Source organism: Protopterus annectens, chromosome 2.part0 (assembly GCF_019279795.1).
Source record: "Protopterus annectens isolate FY-2018-M chromosome 2.part0, PAN1.0, whole genome shotgun sequence".
Classification (NCBI taxonomy): Eukaryota; Metazoa; Chordata; order Ceratodontiformes; family Protopteridae; genus Protopterus; species Protopterus annectens.
This window is the reverse complement of record NC_056728.1, coordinates 274,139,581-274,146,938: the sequence shown is the minus strand read 5'-3', so window position 1 is coordinate 274,146,938 and position 7,358 is coordinate 274,139,581. Positions and strand designations below refer to the sequence as shown.

The following is a 7,358-nucleotide window of genomic DNA, read 5'->3' as shown; positions in this document are numbered from 1 at the left end:
GGGAATTGTTATGGCTACGCTTGCATAGGCCCTAGGGCCGATAGCCCAGTACCAACCTATGAACCTATGAACCTATAAGACACAGGTCACTCTTAGCAGTCTGTTGGATGCCGAGTACAATGACAGGGCTTTGGTTCGGTCCATGGAGGACATTTTGTTTAGGTCTTGTATCCTTTTATTAAGGTACCTTTGTGGGTGTTCCAGTTGTTGCATGTGTCTGGACAGATACAACCAAAGGGGGCATTATTTTCAATGACTGGCATAATAAGGGCTAAGTAAGGCTCTGCTTCTATTGTCAGGCTCTGGATTGCATTGCATAAGTGGAAATTCCTTAAGATTCCAAGAGCAGGCTAAGTTATTTCTTACACTTATTTCACTGAATTGCACTTCTGAAATGCTTATAATTGTGCTATACAGTTGATCTACTATATTTTTGCACTGTTATAAAACTTTTTTTATTGTTTCATTGCATTTATGTACTGTTTTAAACTGTTTTAACATTACTTAACTGTAAACTGCTTTTTCATACTGAGAGTTGTATTTTCTGTTTGTGATTGTTCTATCAGAACGTTTATGTGCATTTTTGTCTGTTAAAAGCATTCTCTAGTATGCTCCTTGATCTGTTTAAAACTTTCATTTAGTGGCTACAGCTAGGAACTGTATTTTTTTCTCACCCACCCACCCTAGTGTTGTGTGTTTTTATACTTGGTGGCTTTGCAGTTGCCTGCCCATACTGTATATTTGATCTGTGACACTCCTCCCAGTCTAGTGTCATTAGTTCACTCAATCTAATAGAGAACATTCATGAAGGCCAACCCACTCAGATTCTTAACGTTGAATTAACTTCTGTTCCAGCTTTCTCCATTTCCACTTTACTGGAAAAAAAAATTCTAAGCTTGCTTTCCCCCTTTCCTGTGGCAGGTCAGATACGGATTTGCTGTGTCCAGGACTGTTTGTGAGCTCCTAAGCCCCCCCCCCCCACTTAACTGGGGTTAAACTATTCCTGGCACCATAAAGTCTGTTTTTCAAAATTTCCCTTGCAACTAGCCAGCTTTTTAGTTTTAGCACTCATCTGTTTCTTTGATCTCAACACTTGTTCAGAACTCATTGTAAGCACTAAATAAGTTACAAATTACTACAGCACTCAACTTTCCTCACTTGTCTAGAGTAAAACAGTTTCTAGTACTTAATAAATAAGCACCTATTCAGGCATGTCTAAAGGTCAGCTCCCGGTGTTTTCTCCTGTCTACCTGATGAATCTGGGCATCTTGAGACAATGCAGCAATTGCCTCATGTACACAGACAACCCTCTCCTCCTACCACCCAACACTACGACCTGTGAGAGATGCACTTATATAGCCAAACTGGAAGCAAAGCTCTCTTTACCAAAGACATGCCTAGACAGTCAAGAGGAGAAGGTAAACACTTGCACTGCACCACACTCATCACATAGTCTCTCAAAACCTACACCACCAAAACACACACACAGAACCACAAAACACACAGCTACATTCACGGAGGCTCTCTGTACTAATCTGCCCAAACAACAGAGACCTCCAAAGCAGAAATGCAAGCAACCTCCACCCCCCCAACACAACCCAAATGACACATAGTCCACATATTCAGTGTGCCACTCAACTACAGCCCATAAGGCATAACGTACCCAACACTCTAGTCATAGGTGACTCTATAGTCAGGCACACTGATGTTCCACTCACCAGGCTAAACAAGGAAAAAGTTACTGTCAGCTGCCTGTCAGGTGCCAGGATCCACCACATAACGCACACACTCAGGTCACTCCACAACAAGTACAAATATGACTCTGTCATTGTCCATGTTGGTGTGAATGACCTGAGACGTACCTCCCTGGACTACATGGAAAGAGACATGGAGGTGCTCACTGATCTTGTAGCCCAGGCCGGTATGACCCTAGCCCTGAGTAGCATCCTGCCATCACCCAGAATGACACCACAGTACAAGGACAAAATGATTGACTTTAACAACTGGCTAAGATTCTAGTGTCATTCTAAGGGAATCCAGTATCTGTCTACCTGGGATGACATGATCGACAGACCACGCTGCTTTGCCAGAGATGGCCTGCACCTGTCGCCCTTGGGATTCTGGATACTGGCAAAGGCTCTTGCCACTCCTATAGTGCCTTTTTTAGGCAAGGTTCAAATGACAAATTCACCACTGTAACAGGTACAAGCAAGCAAAATCTGAGGGTAATGCTACTCAACGCTAGAAGTCTAAACCTCAAAATGCACTCACTCGAGGCACTCCTTAAAATGGAGAACATTGACATCTGTGCAGTGACAGAGACCTGGTTCAAAGCTCCAGAGAGCATCCCTGCATTACCAGGCTATAATTCATACCACACCTTTCGGCCACCAAACCCAGACCGAAACACTAAAGGTGGAGGCGTGTCCATATTCATTAAGGATATCCACACCTCCAAGCTAGTTGCTCAGCATAATGCATCCGAGATTATCCAAGTTCAACTAACTCTGGGCAAAACTGCAATCCAGATTGTAGCTTGCTACAGACCTCCCACCATGCCCCAGGGTTCCCACTCCTCTTTTCTTGATACAATGGAAAATATTAAGGTACAACCCAACACTCTAATAATGGGTGATTTCAACTACCCTACCATTAACTGGGAAAACTACTCATGCACCAACTCTTTTGCTCAACGTTTTCTGGAAATCATCAATTACAATGCTTTGGATCAACTTATCCACACCCCCACCAGAGCCAGCAATATCCTAGACCTGGACATCACCAACATGGGTGACCAGTGTTCCACACCAGAGGTCAGCTCCTCATTGGTCAGATCCGACCACAAGCTAATCACCCTAGACATCCACATCCCGCTCCCACCCCCCCTTTAGGAAAACAACCGTAAAAAAATTCTCCAAAGCCAACTTCATGCTTCTTAAGACAGAAGTGGCAAACTTCATGACACCATGCAGATGGACAATAGTGGTACAACTGCTGAATCTTACACAAATGCACTTTATAAGCACTTACACGAGTGCATGGATCGTGGTATCCCTAACAGAACCAAGATGCTATCCTCCAAGAAAAGGAAGCCAATCTGGTGGTCTTCTGCCATAAACAAACTCTACAACAGAAGAAAGAAACTGTTGCAAAAAAGAGTAAAATCCCACGACTGGAGGAACTCCCTGGTCAGCCTCAGTAAGAAGCTGAGATCCCTCATAAAATCCTCCAAAGCTAGTTATGAAAACAAAATTGCCACTGATTCTAAAGACAACCACAAAGCATTCTATAGCTATGTTAAAAATCTCAATGGCAACCCTCAGATCTGCTCTGAGTTACAGCACAATGACACTAAATATACAGAACCAACTGATATTGCCAACATCCTGGCAGATAGGTTCAGTGCTAACTTTACCCTGCTCTCACCCCTAAAGGGCCCATCTTTATACTGGAAGAATGCAAAGTTCCTGTAATCACGGCTGCACAGGTAAAAACTTCACTCTCCAAAGCCAAGAACACAGCATCCATGGGACCTGACAACATCCCATGCTGCCTTCTACATGAACTACAGAAAGAACTGGCACCCCACCTAAGTACCCTGTTCAATCATAGCCTCACCTCAGGCTTTGTGCCCATTGAATGGCACACCGCGACAGTTATCCCATTCCACAAAGGGGGGGCCACAACAGACCCCGGGAACTACCGCCCCATTGGCCTGACGAGCCTTGTCTGCAAGGCCATGGAACATATCATCATGGAACTCATAAACAAAGACATTGGAGATCTCTAAACCCTGGACCCCACACAGTTTGGGTTTGTAAAAGGCAGATCATGTCTCCTAAACCTAATAGACTTCTTTGAAGTAGTCACCAAGGCCATGGATGAGGGTAAGGTGGTTCACACAGCCTATCTAGATCTCGCCAAGGCGTTCAACACCATCCCCCACTCTGGAATTATAGATAAACTCACTAAACTAGGTATAAATCCCTATGTCACAAGATGGGTTGCCAACTGGCTTATGGAAAGAACCCACACTGTGAAAGTAGCAGACACCAAATCAGACTTCAGGCCAGTGACAAGTGGAGTACCACAGGGTTCAGTCCTGGGTCCTCTCCTGTTTGGTATCTACTTCTCTGAAGTACAGGCTAACACAGAAGGTCTTTGGCTAACTAAATTCACAGATGACTGCAAACTAGGAGCCATAATTGAAACTCCTAATGATGTGGACATCCTACAAAAGGGCCTCACTGAGACAGATGCCTGGTGTCAAAGACATGGTCTCAAGCTCAATGCCAAAAAGTGCATTGTCATCCCCTTTGGTAAAAATTCTGTACCCATGAACTACCACATAGGCGGTAGTCTACTTAACACTGAAAGTGTGATGAGACCTTAGGACACAGGTGGACAGAAGTCTCTCCTTTGATAATCACATCGCCACAGTGGTCAGGAAATCCTTCTACGTGGCACACCTCATCACAAAAGGTTTCTCATCCAGAAAAAAAGAGGTCATTGTTCCCCTCTACTCATCACTCATTAGACCCATTATAGAGTACAACGCCCCTTTTGGTATGTACCTCACAAGACATCTACAACAACTGGAAAGGCCACAAAAATACCTCACAAAGAGGATTACTGGCCTCAAACAGATGCCTTACACAGACCATCTCAAAAAACTCCAGCTTTACTCTGTCGCATATCGCCTACTCAGAGGCGATCTCTGCCTAACATATAAAGCTATGTCAAACCCAGAGCTGTTGGACATGCTCCACTTAAAGAAATGCCAATCCCTCTGAGCTACACGTTCTAGGGACCTAAACCTTGTCACCACAATAAACAGAACATGCTGGAGGGATAGATTCTTGTCCCAGAGACTTCCCATACTCTGGAATAGACTACCTCTCTATGTCAAACAGAGCTCCTCATTAGCACTCTTCAAGAAAAAATCTTGAGGATTGGATGGGTAATAGGAAATTCACCCCGGGGATTACTTCTGTGGTTCTGCTTGACAGGGGCACAGGAAAATAATTTTCTTGGGTGGTGAAAGCCAGGGTACATTTTTGGCTAGGCTTGTATAGGCCCTAGGGCCAATAGCCTAGTACCTACCTATGAACCTATAAAGGGTAACAATGATATTCTTAGATGTATACACAATCCTTTTGTTTATAAGCTGTGCAATATAGAAGGATTTTCTTACAACAATGGACACGTTAGCCAAAAGTAAGGTAACTGTCCACATAAATATCCCAAATTCTAAGCCAATGGGTCAACACTTAGGGGCGTATTTTCAATGTGGCAGTTCTTTGGGGTAGATTACTTCCCAAAAGATACAATAATGCATGTTTGGTATTTAGTTTCAGTCCATGATTTTGGCATGAGTTATTTTTTTGGGACAAACCTTCCTACAGAATGGCTAAGTCATTTGGGGATTCAATTACTCCTCCTAGCTTGCAGTCATCTGCAACTTTAGTAAAGTAGAGCCCTTTGGTATTGACTTTTACTTCAGAAAAGTAGATGCCAAACAGGAGAGGTCCCAGCATAGAACCACGGGAAACTCCACTGGTGACTGGTCTCTTCCTGGAGGTAACTTCCCATATTTTGATTATCTGGGTCCTATCTGTGAGCCATTGCAATCCAGCATGTGACATTAGGATTTATTCCCAGTTTATTTAGCTTTTCTACTATGCCTGACTGAGGAATTGTGTCACAATCTTTAGTCAAGTTGAGATATGCAGTATGTACCATTTTGTTTTCATCCATTGCTTCTCTGCCTTTTGGGAAAAAATCCACCAGGTTGAGTAAGTATGATCTGCCCTGATGACTCCAAACTGAGATGATTCCAGTGTTTGGAGATTCCCTATGTCCTGATTGATTAGTTCCATGAAAAGTCTTTCCATGGATTTGCATATGAGGCTGGTCAGACTTATGGATCTGTAATTGCCTGGGTCTACCGAAGACTCATTCATTGATGACTGCAGATCCTTCATACCCAAATGGAGAGATGACAGTATTCTTGGTGCAGGGCAGTGTCTGTGGGATTCATATTCTAAAAACTGAAATGTTGACTTTTAAATAATAACAGAAGAAAGCTTGACCACCAATTGATTTAGCAACTAAAAGACCTCCTAGAATGTAAAAGCAATGCTTTTTTTTTTTTTGCTGGAGACAATTGGACCTAGTCTCCCTTCACCCCTGCTGCTTAAGTGCTTAAGTATTCTAACTCTGAGGTTGTATGACCTATGACAAATGAGAAAGCTTTGCCAAAGGTTGTCTTATCTCCGAGTTACAACAAGTGACAGTCTTCCAATGATTTAACTTTTTTCTCTGTGGATGTAAAGGTTGATGCTTTGATTATTGACTACATGCATGGAACCCACCTGCAATGAAGTAATGTTACACCTCAGTGTGCAGGTCCATAATGATACTGTGAAGATAAGAGGTAGTCATCTAGCTGTCTGTGCGTTATGGTATGTTTCTGTGTGCAGTGGCAGAAGTGCAAAGTATTCTTCAGTGGGAATAAGGACCCCTTGTTGTGTTCAATTTCTTGCCACATTGTCAAAAACTTGGAAATAGCATAGGATGCTTCAAACAACACAGCAAGCTTGTCTTATACTTTGTCAATATACCAAGAAAAAGGAATATATGTTTATCCATCCATCCATACAGGAATGTAAATGTGTGCATTGATTCAAAATCTGAGCCTGTAGATGTAAGGACAAAGCAGTTACTGGATACCTTTCACAGCATAATTATTTATCTGTGCTTCACAGTTTTAGTTTTGTGCACTAAAAGATTCTTTTTCATCTATATACCAATTGAAGATGTAGATCTATCCTAGCAGAGAGCTGATGATGGAAGATGGGTCACTTGGTCTGAAGTTGGCTAAGTCCGCATATAATAACCCTTAAAGTGGTTGTATCACTGGCTGGAGTTTGCAAAGGAGTGTAACAGCAGGACAGGTACTGGCTCCTGCGGAGCTTTCCTTGTTACAATACTTGCAGGAGTGAGTACCATTGTTTCACAAATAACCTGGATGATCTGTTGTTGAATTTAGAGGCAGTCATTAATCTGTCTGGTAGTATTACTAGACCTTGACCGTAATATTTATTGATCAGATGTGCATAGTAGGATGAGTCAAACACACAGCTAAGACAGATAACTTGTCAGGCTGCCTGTGTCCATGTTCTGGTAGATAATAGTGTATGTTTGATAAGTAAGACCCATTTGACAGTTTCCTGAACCTATGTTGATGTTAGTATTCAGTGGAAATTTATGTAGTTTATAAGCTCAACTGAAACTACGTTTTCTAATGAATTCCCAACAGTCAGGCAGAAGAAAATAGGCAGTCACAGAGGGATTCT

General features: G+C 42.6%; 1 protein-coding gene across 4 annotated transcripts in view; it reads left to right on the top strand.

Annotated features, from left to right (window-relative positions):
- The window catches only part of LOC122793065, a 551,358-nt gene that overhangs the window by 464,061 nt on the left and 79,939 nt on the right, over positions 1-7,358 (top strand). The gene's annotated exons all lie outside the window — the stretch shown is intronic.